At 31.4% G+C, this 20,503-nt stretch overlaps 1 protein-coding gene across 2 annotated transcripts in view; it reads left to right on the top strand.

The window, feature by feature from the left end:
• Positions 1 to 20,503, top strand: part of LOC128203501 (transmembrane protein 26-like) — a 78,165-nt gene that overhangs the window by 9,565 nt on the left and 48,097 nt on the right. The window contains exon 1 of one of the 2 annotated variants that reach the window (XM_052904937.1): positions 20,393 to 20,486. The exons of the other annotated variant lie outside the window; for it this stretch is intronic. The gene's annotated coding sequence lies outside the window, so the exon portion shown is untranslated. Of the gene's footprint in view, positions 1 to 20,392; positions 20,487 to 20,503 lie in introns of those variants that run through there. 2 annotated transcript variants of the gene reach the window in all.

Below are 20,503 nucleotides of genomic sequence, written 5' to 3'. Positions count from 1 at the left end.
CGCATTATATTTATACATACTTAAATGTATATAAAACAAAATAACATGTCAGTTAGACATAATCACATGTCGGCTAGCTAGATATGAGAAAATTTCATTTATCCTTTATTGATTGTCTGTTAGACTTCATAGCATGTCAGTTAGACAAAAAAGGCATTATATGTCACACCATAATAAAGTTAAGGCGTTCCAGACTTTTGTACGTTTATCATGGCAAATCGCAAATGGTGTCATGTCATGTCAAAAATCTATTTCAAGGCAAAAAATGTAGATTGAAAAGAAGCCTGGACAACATATTTATAGTTCCTTACTTTAATCAGTCTCTTTCAAAGTGTCAAATAGTTCCCTCGATGGCAGGAGCATTACTTGAATCGATATAGTATTTGCGCTACTACAACTAAATGTTGTCAGAGATTGTTCGGAACGTCTACGTTAAACATGAGTAATGCTTAAAAGATAACGAACTTTGAATTCTAATGAAACTGAGTAGTGATCATTGTAACTAAACGGAACTACTGTTGCTTTTCGACATTTGAGATGTAATTGTTATATTACATAACAATGTAATGAACAGGCATTAGGACGTTCTTGTTTCAAAAATAGTTATGTTTAACTGATATGAATTTCGAAAATGATAGCGTTAATGTCTCATTTCTAATATGTTTTTACTAGAATACTTACTTTTTTATTATGGACCGAAAGGTTATTCAATAAGTTTTTTTATAAAAAAAGTATTTTAATTCCAATTTACACAGCTGTTTGCACGATATGTTACTTTGAACATTCAAGCTTGATTTAAATGATATACAAGCAGGCTAATGATAGGCTTATATGCATGCTTTTTTATGTATTTGAATTAGGTGGACAATAAATCGAGAACTATTTGAAGTGAGCACCAATGGTTGGATTGTTCATTGTTCACCATCTAAACTCAATAAAACAAGTCAAACAAGGTTGAAATTGAAAATGACACATCGCAAAAGAAATAAAAACCTCTGATATAACGAAAACATTTTATAAGGTCATCTTATAAAATTAATCTTACTTTCAAACCATGAAAACAAACAAAACAATAGTGGTAAATGTTATTTTTAGTTCGTAAGTTTCGAGTTCCCCGATTTTTCCACTGAGGTTGTCAATGAGGTCGGTAAAAGGGTAATTTGTCACTCTCTGTAAATAATTGATAACATTGCGTCTGTCAATATTAAAGTGTCAAATTGTTTCCTCGGTTGCAAAAGCATAACTTGAATCAATGCCACATATATTTTAGGAAAAATGAATGTTCTGATGTTCTACGTAATTTGTATATACAGATGAAAAGACAACGCACAATTACAACATAATATCAGAATGAATGATTTATTTTCGTAAAACAAATTTTAAGTTGTATGATAAAGTGACCATAAAGAAAATGAATCAAAGGACAAAGTAATGAAACACGATAAGGATAGTCGTGTTTAATAAGTATTGGTTTATGTCGGTTTCTGGAAAAATCCAAAATCTAGTCTACTAACTCATCCAAATAAAAAAACGAAGGCAGCATATGCTTCAGCGTTAAAGGCCAAGGACACCCGCTATGTTTTGGCATATTTGACACCAACGCAAAAGATTACGCTTTTGCGTTTGCATCGTGGATTAGCCCATTCCGTTTTATCATTTTTTTAAGAAGAAACGAACAGTCGGAAGAGCGATCATTCGAAGGCACAAGATACGACCATATTATAACAGTTCATTTACGTTATAGTTACATAGAGCACTGCCAAAGTCCCTACAACCTATGCTGTCGGACTTAGCATTAAAAACTTATTATATCATTAATATTTAATAAATCCGCAGAAAAATGTAATATGTTTCTCGACATGTGATTTCTTAACTATTTTACATGAAGGCTTTATATATATTGCATCATTAAACTAATGACTATGCATGTATACTCTTCATGAGGAGTTCTCCAACGATTTTATCTTGACTATCGTTAGGTTAGAAAAGAAACCAAAAACAATAAGAATTGAGAACTTTTTGATAATGAACCTTTAGCGGTAAGTATATTATGCCTGTTTATTTTAAAACTATTCAAAAGACGCATTATTCTAATATTATTTTTTTGGATGAAAAAATCATGTAAATATGCCATGTGTATTGTATGAGAAAACACCTATTTGTTTTGTTATATTACCCCACTACCTCTTTTGACCTGTGTATTTGTTCCTATTTACGACAGAAACAACACAAAACAGTTTAAATTTAAAAAGATATAACCTCCGCTTCAATGTTGAGGCAATTGTATGTTTTATTTAAATTGAAACTTAAGGATATATTTGAAGCATGATGCATCGGATGATCTGAGATCAAGACAATCCTGGTTCGAATCCTTTTGACTGAAGCTAAACTGTTATTAATATCATTTGTTTTGCGCTAGGGTATTATATTGCTAGGCATCAGATCAGCGAATTAGTGATACTTTTATAGTCATTTAAAAGTATGTTGTACTCTTTATGTTTACCAGACTGTGTCATGTATACAAGTCCTAGTTACTGGGTGTTTCATTTTTGTGTTAACACATATCAGAACTGTGGAAATCAAACCGACAAACAGACAAACAGTTTTCAGGATTGTGCAAATTTTACAAAAACAAAAACAAAATACATGTCTGTTCACAAAGTTGAAAGAAAACAAAATTTAATACGTTTTACAATTAGCAGCAACAAATCAAATATTGATTAACGGATGCAACAACAAATTTATATGAGACATTTTTTTGATCGTTTCTTCGTTCAGAGTATTCATAAAAAAACCTTATGTGATGTATTTTAATCCCAAAGCATAAGTCGTCAAATAATTTATAAACACGTTAAGAATAAAGTCTAAATGACCCTTTTGTGATGTATGTATGCATTTGTAATTATTACAAGCCTTTTATGAAATATCCTTAACACACATGAACATTTTGATGTACTCTGTTTGTAAGCAGTTGTATCTTTTACTTAAGAATTCAAACGAATAAAAAATGCATTTCCAGTCATAAGGGAACTTTAATATTTTGGAAGTTTAGACTATATATTGCAGTTCAGATGCCAATAGTTATTACCGTATAACCATTCCCAAATATGTTTCTTGCACGCTTTGTATCTACAAAAGGCCTGACAGTGAAATTTATGGGCATAAATATATTCTGACTAAATAACCTTTGACTTTGTTTTTTTAAGTTTTGTTATTCAATTTGAATTTTCTACTTTCTTGCTTGTTTATGTATAATGCAGTAGTTATAGAAAATGTTCTATATCTTATAACTTCAATGTCGCAGTTTATTGACCTTTTAACTCAAATATTTTAAACGGTTACAATTGGTTAAACGCCAGTTTTTTTCGACCATACTAGTTGATGGAAAATCCCAAACCAGTTTCCCACATTATAACAAATATTGTTTTATTAGAGAGTTCATTGGATGATGCATTTTAACCATATAATTACTTACTAATCATCAGTTCCATGTTCAATATCTTAGGATTCCAACAACATTGCTTCTAATGCTTATTTCAAGAAACAGAAATAATATGTTTTTACCAGATTTAAAACTGAAAGCAAGTGCGGCCAATCTACTACACTTAAAGTGGTCTCATTATATTAAATTAGTAAACAAGTTCACATGCACAGAAGCAATATTCCAAGGAGAGTAAGTTAGAATGTTTTTCAGCACTCCTTCAATATTATAACGTTCAGGGTTTGATATCAGTTTTGCTATATTAAAATTGATGCGTTTCTTGTTATGACTGAGTCTAGGTGCATATAGCTCGGTTTCAAATGTATAATACATGTTGTATTGATACGTTAATTTGAGTATGTTGTATTGCCTGATTCAAATGATTGTTCCTAGCTATCTGGCTGCTGTTATATTGGTAATATATGCATGAAGCTATCTTTGAACATACGCTTCCTAAAAGAAGAACAGTAAAGTCTGTAACTAATTATGCCATATGTTAAGATCAATATATCTATACAAGAAATGCATGCTTTCAATTAATCAAAACCACTCACATCAAAAACAACATGTTCATACTTAAAGCAGATAAATATAGATGTTGTGGTAATTTTTTTACGCCTCTTCATTGATGTTTGTATATAACACGTGCTTCTAAAACAGTTCTTGCAGCTGATAAACTTTTTTGCGCTAATTGTTGAAATTTAAAGATGCACTCTTACTCCCAGATAAGATTACCACAATTAATGTTATTGTTTTAATATTCCAAAAAGTATGAATAAATGTCGAGAACAGTGGTTCTTATGAAGGAAACCGAGCTTAATTTGAAAGAAATTAGCATCAAACACGGTATTCCTACCTTATGAGACTATAGTACACCACAGTAAATCTTTTAGCATTCACCAATCATTTAATATTTTTGCGCTTTCTGCTATTAAATACACGGCTACAATCTTGTTATCATAAATTAATATTTTCCATAAATGCATTATTTAGTAAGTATTTAAAGTTTTATTAGTCAAAATTGAGGTTTGTTATACATGTGTATGTACTGATTTTGAATAAGAGTGTCACTTTAAATATAAAAGAAAACAAACTACTGGCATGAGGTTACTTCTAGCATCTCCTTCCTAGACGCTAATATACTGTACAGGTAATGGTGTTTGTGCCTTACATAACCGTGCTTATCTTGAATACTTCAGAAGCAATATATAAATCAAACCTGACCAATATGTGTCAATAAAATCATCAAAGTTAAATGGCAAATTTAAATTAGGAATGTCAATTTAACGTAACGTGTACATTATCCTCCTGTATTATTTAGATTATTGATGGCAGTGGGCTTTCTTAATCCACCATAGCAAATAAAAATAGACGGATGCTTTAAATGACATTTATTCATACTAAATTTTAAATAAACCTACCTTAAGAAAATTAGTGTACGAAAAACATGGACAAGGTCAGTTTAGTTCTTTTGTCACGATTTCGAAGATGTTATCAAACAGGTTTTTAAGGCGTTTTGTGCAAAGGCTTGCCTTTTTACCCTCGCAATTTCCATTGATTTTAAAAACCTAATCGAAGAGCTATCAATCGGAGGTACCAGATACACCTTAAATTGTGCAGTAGACTCTATTGAAACAGGTCATTGACGATAGTGGTAAATGGAACATTGTCAACAAACGTACAACCTGTTAGGTCGGATAGAATATTCAAAGTTTACAAAATTATATGCAATAATCCAAAAAAACGAGTAAAATATTTCCACGAACTGTTGAACATGTTGCGGCCTGTACTCAGCACTTCACGCCAGCTGTTGCGATTAACATTCATGAAATTGAAAGGATGTAAGGATTTGATGTTTTTTAAATTTCATTTTAGTTATTTAAATGAATTATTAGTCGTACATTTTTTCGATCAAATCAGAAACGCATTTAGAGTTATTAAAGCACGTAAAGCACAATCCCTCCAATAAGAAAAGCGCCAACTATTTGTGTCGGCATTTGATAGAAAACCAATTCGTGGTAGGCGTATTTAGATATTTCCAGTTTTTCCTTTTCATGCTAATTGGGACTAAGATGATAAAGTAAAATGAGTTATAATAGGGAGTTGAAAGAGTTTTGCTCTATTTATTATAAATCATGATATAGAAAGTGTGTTGCATGTTTAAGGATTTTCAGAGAAATGATGAAAGCCAGAAAACATTTTGATATGTAAATATGTGAGTAGACATTGTTAATATAACATGAACATACATGTTTTCGTAAAAAAAAGTGCATTTTACTATGAACGATTCCCTTTTAATGGACTAGTCCACATATGCTCCACTTGCATTTTTTAATATTTAATAAATAGTTTTGCTGTATTTTACATACTTTAATAAACTGACACAGACAGTTACCGGCAAAAACTAATTTATACAGTCTATATAGTGTATTATTTAGCCATTTAGTCTATTCATCGGTACCAACGCTGTAGCGTTTTATTTGCACAAATAGTTTTTATGTCACATATAAATGTGCATTTAGAATAATATAAGTTTTCTTATCTAAACTTGCAATACTGTTTTACCATTCACATTGTTACAAGATCTTTGCTCACATTTATATAACAAATATGTCTGACACAGTGACACATGAAGGAGACCCTTTGAATTTACGTTTAAGATGTTATCAAAAATAACATATCATTGGTATGAAACTCCGTTCTATGAAGGGAGAAATATATATTATACTATAACCAAAGTTTACAATATTTGAGTGTTATTGTAATCATTCATCTGAGCAGTTTTGTTAGGAAGATAAATAAAAATAATTAATGGGCGCAATTCACGGTAGATACCATGTACGAGTTATGGCATTTACAGATATCTCGGCCAAAATAACAATATCTTAATGAGATCTACTTTTAATTTTGTCCACACCCAATCTATATCTAACACAATTTGAAGTTCAAGCATCACACACATGGATCTTCCATTAACCATTTGTATTGATGCTGGTTATATTTACAATCAGATATGGTGTACTTTCTAAATGTAAAATTTAGACTATCGGAATGCTCTCATATAATCAAGGTTACAGAGTAGTGCAGCAGTTGACTTGAGTGTTTTGATTTGGATAATTTTAGATTGTTTTATGAAGACGACCAAGTAGTTGATCAGTACCAAAATCATGCAAAAAATACATGTATTCTACTGGAAATAATTCATATGTTTTACATAAAAGAAATCCAACATAAAACATCATGTATATGAATAGTCGTTGCCAGATGGTTGTCACTAATACTGCAAAAAGGGTTTACAGCATTGTTGGGCTTAAACTTTAATATGTATATCTATGATATAATAATAATGCATTTTGACAGACAGTTTCATAGAGAAGACAGCTAAAAGCTGATATCAATTACTCTCATATCTAATTCCTGCTTTAGAGACCATTTTAAAGAGGGGTTATGAGAAAATACTCCTGGTTGAGTTCGAACCTACGAGATATTGGATGAGAGGCGGAGTTCTCCCTCTGGTATTGTATCGTGTACACTCGTGTAAATGTATGATAAATATGTTCTAAAAATATCTTTTAAAAATTGCAATTCTTGAACGATGCAATGACTTGAAAACAGTACTGTATGTTAATGGTTATGCTAAAAGTGAACCTTTTTTCAATAGAATATCTGAATGTCTGGTAATGACTGCACTTTTCATCATATCCATAACACAGTGTTAAAATCTAGATAACCCTGTCTTTATATTCACGTGTATTTTCTTGAATGTTCTTTTTAAATTGTAAGGCCAAGATTTTGGACTGAAAAAAACAAAGTTTCAAGGTAAATGATCTATCAGTTGATTAAGATATTTAAACAATACACTTCTATTCAAAAGAATAAATAAAGCAGATATATGGATTTAAATTTATCAAAAAGGTAATACTTCAATTAACAGAATAAAAAATGGCAAAACGTGTTATTTGTGATCAGGAAAACAATGTACTAAAACTTAATGACACAGTTTGCAAAAGGAGGTACAGCAGACAACCCAATACTGAATAAGCATTAGGCCTATATGTAAAACATTCTAGGTTGATTTAGAATTTTACTACTAAATTTCATGTGACACCAAAAAAATGTCCCAAAGAAACCAACACAAGCTACTGAAAGTCTTTGATTAGCGGATTTATCGGGTCCGGTACACGTAGAGACTACACCCCCGCCCCTAATTGACCGGCAGGTAAAGGTAAATTATATTATGAATATCTTTGTCGATATGACAGGGAAAAGTTCTAAAAACACCAATTTTTGTTAAAGGGCGGGGTTTTCTTCCAAAGAGTTGTGCTTGTAAGTTATTCCTCCTCTTTCATCGATTTCTGCCAACATGCAAATAATGGCGCCCCCCCCCCCGAACAATTAAAAACGAATCCAAGTAACTATTTATTTCAATAAAAGAAAAAAGTAATACGCCCACCAAAATGCGACATTTCATAATAGAAATATAAAAAAGTTACGCCCCACCCCCTTACGTCAAATCTTGGATCCGCCCTCGGAAACCCTCTTAATTGAGTGAGATTCACCAGATGTCACTTCCACCGTGTTGAATCTACTATTTTGCGAATTTGCTGCTCAAATTCAAAAAGAAACAATTCAAACATAGATTTAAAACCAACTATGATGCTAGTTTGTCTAATATATAATGTATCAAAGAGTATTCTCAAATTGGTTGATATGAACAAATGTGTCATTAAATTAATTCAGTAAAACCAAGTGTTCAACTTGCCCCCAGCCCCATTGAAGGATCCTACGCTGTGTATAATTTACATGATATATTTTATCAAATTTTGCTGCCAGCAACTTAAAATGGTCCAACCTAGATAGGAGTGCAATTATTATTTCCAGAAAACAAACCATTTTTTTAAAGTGGTTTCAAGCCTTTTCTCTAAATACAAACATCAATAGTTCACTTAGAAAGGCAATTTGCACGTTAAGTGAATGGGATACATCCGATGACACTCCTTCCCACATTCCACATGAATGCCTTCGTTGTGTCATAAGGATGACGTATTGCCTCTTGTTCCTCATCTGTAACAGCCTGTAAATAATTCAATGAACATTGCACAGAATAACTATGTATGATATAAAACGTATCCTTTGAACTGATAGAAAACAATTCATTTTACAAATTGTAGGGATAAAGAAATTATCATCCTATCTGGTAAAACCAATATGTTATATACTATTGTACATTGCAAACCAATGTATTTAAGAATTTGCTACAGTGAAGCAATTCCACTTTCTTTTTTATCATTTCATATTAAAAAAATAATAGAATTAAATATTATTTTCATGTTATCAAGTATTAACACCAGAATTATAAAAATATTACATTATCTCAACTCATTCAGTGATACTGTAACTGATAAGATGGTTGACAATCTGATATATCGGCTATTAAGTTTTATTCCTGAAATATTAAAACAATTATTTATACTTATATACCTTTTTCACACTGTGACATTTTGTACACATGAACATGCATTTTTAAATCATTAGAAAGTAATAACAAGACAAACTCATTTTATGATTACAAATGATATGAGGTCAATATGTGCATACGTACATACACAAATATGCGTTCATTTTGAAAAAAAAACATGTTTGTTATATCGAGTAAAATCAAGACATTGCAGGAGAATCATGTCCTCTAATTTTGCACAACGTTTAATTATGGTTATGTTTTGACGATAATTATAGTTAATTTTGGTATTGTAAACCGCGGTTTAAATGACAATATGACTTTAACTCATCGCCTTGATATGTTGTTTCTTTTGGTAGAGTCTTTTATCTAATTATATCAAATTAGCTAATTAATGAGCCTTTTATGGTCATATTAAAACATGTCGTGATCTTTACATTTACCAGTGTGTCATTAATAAAAGTCGTTGTTACTGGCATATTTCTACCTTATGTGAGATGAATATGAACACTTGTATTTACCTAAGTATTTACAAGTGTTCAGAATCCTGGACTTCAAACAGACAAACTGTTTTTGTTGCTGACAGTCCGCCAATATTTTACAATAATACTTTTTTGGTTCACAAAGTAGTAGTAAACACATTTTTTATATTGTTGGGAATGGACGGATGCAAAAACAAGTTTATCTGACATATTGATCACTTCTTAGTTTATTCTTAAATTATGAATACAATTGTTTTTATCTTAATATTACACCGAATAATTCCCGTTTTTTTATTATATTATATACACATATATGAATCCAATGCTATGCATCTTACTTTCAACGAATTAGGCAAAAACTATATGAAAACGTTAAGCCGCCGACATTTTGTTTTGTATGTATGTATGTATGTAATTGTTACTTTAGAAGATTCTTTTTAAGAAATCATTCATAACATGTGGTCATTTTGATGTGCTCTGTCTGCAAACAATTGTACCTCAAACCTAAATTTTAAATTTTAAATAGTGTATCCCCTGTCATCTGTTATTTTAAAAAATGTTGCCCAATATATATGCAAAAAGCTACAGAAACATGCTCAGTAGCAAAAAGTTTTAACATAAACCCGTTTTAGTGGCAATGGGCAAACGCCAAAGACATAGAACACAAATTCACAAACAAGAAACATAGAACAGCACAAAACTCTACAAACAGCACAGTGCATAAATACTATATATATATATATATATATATATATATATATATATATATATATATATATATATATATATATATATATATATATATATATATATATATAAATAATTGGTATGTTTATCAAGAATTGTTAGGTACCGCCTTGGAACGGTCAGTAAAATGTAAATTTACTGGGGATTTAAACCAGTTTATGTGCACAAACCTCACTCTTATCCCAACAATTCTTAATAAAGATAAAACGCAAAAGGTAAATCTATACAAAGTATGCATTAACTTGAGGAAACTTATCAATAAAACAAATAATAATAAAAAACGAAAAGGTAAACCCCAAATACTTCAATGATTATAGATCCCAACTATTTCGGAAGTTTGGACAGTCAATATGTTGCAGTTAAGACGCCATTCGTTATAACGGGTCAATCGTGCTAAATATGTTAATGACAGGTTGTTTTATTGAACTTGATAAGTATTTTGTTGCATTGAGTTTCTTGGACGCTTCGTATTTACACAATGCCTGATAGCGACCTAAGTATGGACACAAAGATATTATTACTTAACATTTGAAACATTTATTTGAAGGATATGGTATTTGGTTCGTTTTACTTTCTTGCTTGTTAATGTATAATGCAATACCTTAAGAAAATGTTTTATATTTGATGACTTCAATATCGCAGCTGATGTACCTTTTAACTCAGTGTCAAAGCAGTTACAATTGGTTAAGCCTTAGTTGTTTCGACCATACAAGTAGATGGAATATCACAAACCACCAACATTTCTACACACAAGACGACCTTCAAAGACTATATAAAAAATATAAGACAGTTCATCTGATGATGAATTGTAACTATATATCAACCTTTCAATCATCAGTTTCATGTTCAATATCTGAGGACTTCAACAGCTTTTTTCTAATACTTGTATAAAGAAATAGAAAGCATATGTTTTACCAGATTTAAAAATCAAAGCAAGTGCGGCCAATTTACTACACTTAAAGTGGTCTCATTATATTAAATTCGCAAACAAGTGCACATGCATAGACGTAATATTTCAAGAAGAGTAAGTTCAGTATGTTCTTCAGCACACCTTCTTTTTTACGATGTTTACGATCTGGTATCAGTTTTTCTCTATCAAGATTGATGTGTTTCTTTTTATGACTGAGTTTAAGTGCGTATAACTCGGTTTCAAATTTAAACTAAGTGTTTTATTGATACGTTAATTTGAGTAAGTTGCATTGCCTGTTTCAAATGAATGTTCCTGGGTCTCTGGAGTTTGTTTTATTGGTAATATATGCATGAACAATGTCTTTGAACGCCTTTTAAAAAACGAACAGTACAGTATATAAATAATTATGCCAAATGGTGAGATATCAAAATGTAAATACAAGAAATGCGTGCTTAAAACCATCCAAACCCACTCAAATCAAATACATTTGGTTAATACTTGAAGTAGATAAATATACATATGGTGGTAAATTGTTACGTCTCTTCATTGATGTTTTTACGTAAAGATCATTCAAATTTATATATATAGTAAAATATTTGAAAATCAAAGTGTTTAGAAATGGCGCGTGCTTAAAATACATTTTCTGCAGCTGATAAACTTTGTTGCGTTAATTATTGCAATTTAACTATAAAAGAAAACAAACCATTAGCCAAAGGAAACTACTAGCATATCTATCCAAGACGCAGATATCTTGTACATGCAATTGTGTTTTGCCGCCAATACCATTGATTATCTTGAAAACTTGAAAAGCATTTTATAAATCAAACCCGGCCAACATGTGCCAATACAATCTTTAATAAAAAATAAAAAGAATAAAAAATCGGAATGTGATTTAAACATAACGTGTAAATTATCCTCAAGTTTTATTTGTATTATTGATGATAGTGGGCTTTCTAAATCCATAATGGCAAATCAAAATAGATGGATGCTTTAAATGGCTTAGCGCAAAAGTAATCTAAGTGGCGTCATTTGCCACAATAATGCAATATTTAGTCATTCTAGATTTAAAAAAAAACAAACTCTCTTAAGAAAATTATTTTATGATGACAACTGGACAATGTCAGTTTAGTTATTTAGTCACGATTTCAAAAATGTTTTTAAACAGATTTTCATGGCGTTTGGTGCAAAAGCCGTTTTACATTCACTCATTTTTTGAGAAATGTGCATTTGTCAAGGTGTCAAATATTTCCATTGATAGTACCACTTGAGTCAATGGTGCAGTTACACTGATGCAAATATATTTCATGGATATCGAATGTCCTTGGCCGTTAACAAAATAATAAAAAACTATATTTATTAAGACACCGGGTATTGATAATATCCTTATGAAAGTATTCTGCTTTGATAGTAAAAGGCAAAGCGAAAATCAACAACAACGATGTATGGTATTTGACTAATCTTCCATATAACAAATATATGTCACGAACAGTAATGAACAAGCATGGCAATTGTCCTGTGTTAAAATATTGCTTATTATATGGCTTCATGAAACCAAGCTTACTTTTCTCAAATGATCTTAAACCTAGTCATTGATCTGATGATGTGTATGACACCCGCACTACTCGCAACAAGGAGAGTTAGACGACAATATAGTATACTTAACCACAATGCTTACATCGCATATATAGAACAAAAAGGTAAAATGACACATTATGCGTTTGTTATTTCCATTGATTTTAAAAACCTAATCGGAAAGCGATCAGTCCGAGGTAACAGATACACCCTACGTTTTGCAGCAGACCTTAAAACTGGTCATTGACGATACTATTAAATGGAACACTGTCAACAACCGTACAACCTGTCCGCTAGGAAAGAATATCTAAAGCTTATAAAGTAATATGAATTAATTCAAAAGAACGAGAAAATATTTCCACGAACTGTAGAACATGTTTCGGCCTGCACTCTAGACTTCACTCAAGCTGTTGTGGGTAACATTCATGACATTGAAAGAGTGTTGAGAATTTTTTCTTTAAATTCTATTTTAGTTATTTAAATGTATTATTTATGTTACATTTTTTTGATAAACTGAGAAATGCCTTGATGGTTATTAAAGCACACAGTCTCTCCAATAAGAAATGCAGCCAGCGCCAAATATTTGTGTAGGCATTTGTTGATAAACTAATGCGTGGTAGGCGTGTTCAGATATTCCCAGTAGTTCCCTTACAGATTTATTGAGACTTAGATGATAAATTTAAATGAGTTGATAAAAGGGCTTGAAAGTATTGCTGCCTTAGTTAGACATGCACTATTTATTGGAAATCAAGATTTAAAGAGTGTTTTGGATGTTTAAGAAATTTCAGGAAAATGATGCAAGCCACAAAAGGTTTTGATATGTAAATATGTGGATAGACAATGCGAATATAATATGTACATACATGGCTTGAATATAATTAATTTATACATGTCGATATCACTAGCATATTTCTGCCTGAAGTGAAATATAAGAATAAAAAAGTTTAGTTTTTGATCAGACTCGTATCAATTTTGGCCCAATTTTCAATGCTATTACAAATCAGTTTTCCCAGCATTTTTTATATTACCTTTTTACTTATTTTTTTATCAATATAATTAATAAAACTAATTTCATGAATTTACCTTATCACCTTGCTAGTTTTTTTTTTATCTTTTTCTTTTTCATGTCATTGTTTTAAGTCAGCTTATTAAAGGGTCTTTAATAGTCACTTACTTGTTCTACTCTTTAAATTTACCAAAAGGTGTCATCTATTCAAATCGTTTTCGCAAGCATATTTTTACTTTTAGTGAGTTACTGGAAGAATCTTGAAAACTGTATTTACTTCATGATAAAATTCAAAGTCGTTAACTTAAAACAAACAACAAGTTTATGTTGTTTAAAGGCAGCTGAAGAATGTTCATGTTTACAATTACTTTTAACCTTTTTGGTCACCAAGCAGAAATTAGTCATATTGCTAGCTGGAACTTCATAAGTACGTAAGTATTATAAATAGATATCAATGAGAAAAACATGGTCAAATTTACTTAATGTGAGGAAATGTTGCCAGTATTCCGTCTAAAATGACCAAATACTTCAACTTCTACTTCAAAATGCCCCTTATTTTCTGTAGATTACTCATTTACACGGAAAGCGAGCGTTTATGGATACGGACATTACACAATGCATTTTTAAAGATTTTACAAACGAAAGTTTGTCGAAAAATGATATCTTTTGATATGAGGAATGTTTTTAAATAGTGTGGTGAGCAAATAGTTGAGCAAATATCAACATTTGTTGAAGGGTTCCAGCTGTCAATATCTTTGTTGTTTCAACACTCGTTATGATTTCCCACACTTATGTTCGTAATAAAAAAGTGCATTTTACAAGCTATAAACGAATCCCTTTAAATTGACTAGTCCACATTTGCCGTACTTGCAGTTTTTAATATTTCAAACAATGTACTGATGTATTTTACATACTTTACTTTAAATGACACATACAGTTACAGGCAAATACTAATTCATAAAGACTTGTGTAATATTTATCCAATTATAATTTATTCATCGTAACCAATGCTGTATCGTTTTGTTTGCGCAAATAGTTTTTTTATGTCACATATAAATGTGAATTTAGAATACTATAACTTTTTTTTTTGAACTTGCAATACTGTTTTACCATTCACATTGTCACAAGTTCATTGCTCACATTTATAAGTATTTACATTCACACTTCATTCCTTAACGATGGTTGTTGTTTATCAATTGCATTTTATTTCTGTATAAAGTGCAATGGCATTTCCGATCGATATCGCGTGCGTTTGTTCGATACTTCTGTCCTGTCATTGGGCGTAATAATATTAAGGGGCGGGGAATATTTACTACGGAACTATTTTTTTTCAATGAAATCGTAGTAAAATTATTGGCAACATGCAACTGTAATCTGCAGTAAAGCAGTTAAAACAAAATAAGCAACAATAATTTGATTGATTTTAATGTAGATAATTTCATGATGGATGGAACAATCGAAACGTTTGTGTTTTAAAATGCTGTTAAATGTCACGAAAATGCAAAAACAGTTAGTACAAAATAACCTAAATAACGGGTGCTTGTATGACGTCATGAGTGATGTCATTTAAAAAGTTTTACATTAAGCTCGATTCGGACCGCAACATAACTCGGCAGCTGCATTTTGTTTCGACGCCATTATTTGAAGTGTTTATTCGTTTTTAAAGTGTTGTTTTTTTTCGAAAATTGACTTGATTACTGGGATTATTTACACACAATACAGTAATCAACTAATAACCTATACAGTCCTACTTTAACCATTATTTGTTTTGATAACTAATTTAAGCCTGAACATTTTGTAAACATGTTCTTGATAAAATGTACAGCATCTTCAGCATCAGAGAAAAAAATATTTGAAATTTCTTTGTTCAATGCATACGACGTAATGGAATCATGTCCATATAAGTCGTATCTTCTGAATAAAATCGACAGAAATAACTAAAGTTCGGAGGAGTTAGTCGTTTTAGACATAATTTAGTGCTTTTAATAGTTAAAACAACTGCAGATAAAACTATTTAGTAAACACATCAGCTGGCCAGGAAAAGACAACTTAGCAGAAAATATGTAAGTTATATGTGGTTTATTTCATGTTTTGGTATTTGTATGCAGCTATATTATATATTCTAAAGTATGTTTTTGTGCAAAACTTTGCATCGTTGACCAACTTTCGGTCAGAAACCAGGTCGCTCAGCCTTCATTGTTATGATGCGGGCCCTGAAAGCGCATATGTAAAACAAAAATCCGGGCATTAACGGCACGTAAATTTACTAAATAATGCACGTTTTCTACCGATAACGCCCGGGTTTTTACGTTTTAATACACCACGATAACGGACCGAAAACACACATTTTATGCAATAATACGTATTTATAATATTCTTGAGCATGAACGAATAGAAAATAAACATATAAATAAGGAACTATTTTATCTGTGCATTCATTGTCGTATAAGATTAGGTTACGATAGCTGTTCTTATTTACCCACCGTTGAGAACGACGAGAGAAAGAAAAAAGAGAAAATGCTCTTGAATGATCAATTTATTTTAGTTGAAATGTAGATTTAAATAAATGTAAATATAAGTATTAAAATTCGACATGTTGCATTTCATTGGGGGTATGGTATGCAATGGCGCAGTTCAAAATGTTGGTGAAGTTCGGACTCCACCCATTTTGAACAGCCCCATTGCATACCATACCCCAATGAAATGCAACATGTCAAATTTTAATCCTTGTTGTCTGACACTTGAAGGAGTCCCTTTAATTTTGCGTTTAAAATGTTATCAAAGATAACATATCATTGTTATGAAACTGCGTTCATAGTATTCCCAAAGTTTGTAATATTTGAGTGTAATTGTAATCATTCGTCTGAGCAGTATTGTTAGGAAGATAAATAAAAATAATTAATGGACGCAATTTACGGTAGATACCATGTAAGATAAATGATATTTACAGATATATTGGCCAAGAAAAAAATATCTTAATGAGATCTACTAGTAATTGTGTCCACACCTAAGCTATATCCCACAAATTTTCAAGTTTAAGCATCACACACATGGATCTTCCATTAACCATTTTTTATTAATGCTGGTTCTATTTACAAACATATATGTGGTTCAAACAGCTAAATGAAGCTTGGAAGTAGTTTACAACGGTGTACTTTCTACATGTAAAAACTAAACCATTGGAATTCTCTCTTTTTATCAAGGTGACAGAGTAATGCAGCAGTAGTTGATCAGGACCAATATCATGTATCAAAAGTACATGTATTCTATAGGAAATAAATCAATGTAACTCATATGTTTTGCATTAAAAACACCTATAAAAACATCATGTATTATATCTACAAATTTCATGTAAGTTAAACATAAGCAATATGTCTGAATATATTCTTTGAAGAAAAATGGCAAATTGAATTGTATTGAATATCATTTCTTAAATACATATTAAGGTAGTTCGGCTAGCAAACTCGCTTCTCAACTAGGCGACCTTGGTTCAATACCCGGCCTAGCCGCATGTGAATTTATTTTGTGGTCTCAAAACAGCTTGACGAGTGGGTTTCCTTCGGGTACTCTAGTTTCCCTTACAACGCAAGGCCACACTCTCGCGTAAACTCGTGCCAACGAGAGTGATTAATATAATGGTGTAATAACTATTCTCACAATCTTTGTAAAAATGTATAAACTGTTTACATATACCTTTGAAGTACACTAGTTTTGTGAATGACAGATTGACGTGTTGTACCAGGCGAATGCCTTAAATGGCACTGCGCAAAAAATATAATATGTGGCATTTACAAGAAAACCCCGCATAAATATTGTCACCCATTGTGAATAATTAACCAATTTGGGACAATAATTGTAGATAAGAGTATCGGAAAGTATGCCTTCCAGTTCGTCAGTTACGTGTTCCTCGATGTTTCCATGCAAGATGTCAAAGAGGTCAGTACAAGAGTCGTTTGTCATTCTAGGTAATTCATTGGCAGCTTTACATCTGCTTATATCAATGTGTAGGAAATTCCATTGATAGCAATATCAGAACATGTAATAATGTGGTAGTTGCGCTTCTGCAAATGTATTTTGTGGACAATGAATGTTCTGAACGTCTACGTAATATACGTGTCCCACCTTCAAAGGCAATGAACAATAAAACTTTCATATTATAATGGAAGAGAGATTTCTGCTTTGAGATTCAATGGAAAAGCTGATGCCATTAGTAACGAAAGAAATAATGATAATAATATGTCAAAAGACAAAGTAATGTAAAGGTTACTGGCTTTGCTCTTTGAAAAAAGTAGTTTATTTCTCATTTCTCCTATTAATATACTAACTCATTCGGATAATAAATAAACAGTCGTAAGCCGCCAAAGAGTATGCTTAAGCGTCTAGAAAACAGTATATCATAGTAATATCACACAACCTTTATGGCACATATGACAAAAACAGGAAACGACAACTCAGCGTGTGCTCGTTTTTGTTTGCTCGTGCATTGTCATTGATTCGGATGAGCGATCTTTCGGAGGTAAGAGACACCGTTTGCCAGAATGGTTTTATTAAAACAGGTCATTGACGATAATGTTACTTTGAACACTGTCTACGTACCAGATTAACTAAACTGTTCAAATGGACTCGATTTTACTTGAAATATTTAATAAATAATATTCAATGATCAGGAAGAACGAGAATATATATTTATATATCAACTGCAGAACGGCCTTTTTCTACCTCCATTAACTCAGCTCTTCGCGTAAGGCTAAGAAAGCTATTGTCATCGGCCTTTGGGCTTTGGGCAATAGTTAACTGTTTATTTCCCAAAATCGGAAAAAATAGTTTGACAACTGTCCAACAAGCCATTCGACAAATGTATGCTCAAAGATTTGGTTAATACCTATTTTTTTACACAGCTACATAGCAAAAGGTTGGAAATGAAAATGAACTCAATTCGAATAGGCATTTTTGAATAATATTACTTTAGCAGTGAGTGAATTAGGCATTTAAATTCAATTTTACTGTTACAATCGAGTAAAAACTTTATCTTTAATTTTAAATAGTTGAATAAATTAATTCATAAGAATAAACTTTATCGACTTAATCGAAGTAATGCTTGTTTTGTATGTGAAAATGTTGTATAAAAGTTGTATTAAAACGGCATTCTCTGAGTTGGCCTGTGTGTTTGTTTATATCAACGAATAAGGAAATAAACAACAGTTTGAATACTGACCCCTTTTGAACGGATTCACATTTACTTACTAGCTGGAGACATCAACCGTCGAACAATGTTTCCTTTGTTCTAAAAGTGCGTTCGCTATAACTATAACATACACAAGAACTATTTTATTGTTAAGAAGTTACGTTGTCAGAGCCGCTCCAATTATAACTGTAAATTATGGGTAACTTTGAACTTACTACGTGATCTGTGAGATCCGTGATTTCAGATCAAGAATATCAAAGTTCGAATTCTTTTCGCCGTGAAATCAGTTGATAAATGGGCCTTGAATAGTCGTGCACAAACACGTAGTTCTCCACAAATTTCATCGACTGTATAATTTATGCACGTCGACGTCGACGTCACTTGTATAATTCTAAATTTAAGTGTGATATAAGAAGAATCTAAAAAAAATGTGTTTTTATTGTGTTAACAAGTATAGAATCGTTGACATCAAGCAAACAAACAGTTTATGTTGTCGATGGATGTTCATGTCTTCCAATAAATTATTACTATTTTGGTCGCCAAATAGGAAATAATATGCTCAAAGTTTTCTTGAAAATGAAACAATATAGTTAATTCGCTTGCGTTCCAACTTTCAAATTTCTACAAATGGACATATATAGAAAAAGTATGAAATAACATTTACTATTACTTCACAATGATTACTTTAATACCGCAGTGTTTCCCATTAAAAGGTGTTAAGGCTGATATAGCTATTGCAGTTCCATTCATTTTAGTCACCATGGATACACAGATCACCATCAAATTGTCACATTAAAACATGACAGATTATTTCCAAAGGCAGTAAATCCGTTGACTTATGGTAGCTAGATATCCTGCTTTCACCAAGCTGATCAATATCTGTAAATTCCAACAATATTTGCTTCTTATACTTGTTGCATGAAATTGAAATCATGTGTTTACTTTACCAGCTTTCAAAATCAAAGAAAATGTGGCCAATTACCTGCATGTAAAATTATCTCAATATATTAAATTAGTGAATAAGTGCACGTGTGCAGAACCAATATTAAGGGTAAGTAAGTCCATAAGGTAATTAAGCATACTTTTACAACTATAATGCTCATGATTTGGTATCAGCTTTGCTCTATAAGAATTCATGTGTTTCTTTTAATGACTGTAAGTGGACAGTATTAAGTGCAATAACTCATTGATGCCTTGATACTCATCACTTCGCTTCATCTGTTGGGTTTAACATTCATGAAATGGGAAGGATGTTCTTAATTTGATTTTGTTTTAATTTCATTTTGGATATTAAAATATATTATTAATCTTACATTTTTTTCGATAAAATAGAAACGCCTTGAGTGTTAAAAAGCACGTAAAATCCCAATCTAACCAATTAGCAATTCGGTCATTGCCAAATATTTGTGTAGGCATTTGATAGATTAATCAATGCGTGGTAGGCGCATTCAGATATTCCCAGTAGTTCCGTTACAGATTGATTGGGACTTAGATGATAAAGAAGAATGTGTTTAAAAAGGGACTTTAAAGTATTGCGGTTCGACATGCACTATGTATTGAAAATCATGATTTAAAAAGTGTGTTGGATGTTTAAGGAATTTCAGCGAATTGATGAAAGCCTGAAAATGTTTTGATACGTAAAGATGTAAGTGAACATTGCAA

The sequence above is a fragment of the Mya arenaria genome, chromosome 9, assembly GCF_026914265.1.
Source record: "Mya arenaria isolate MELC-2E11 chromosome 9, ASM2691426v1".
Lineage (NCBI taxonomy): Eukaryota > Metazoa > Mollusca > Bivalvia > Myida > Myidae > Mya > Mya arenaria.
Note: the sequence above shows the minus strand (reverse complement) of the source record. Positions and strands in the feature narration are given on the sequence as shown.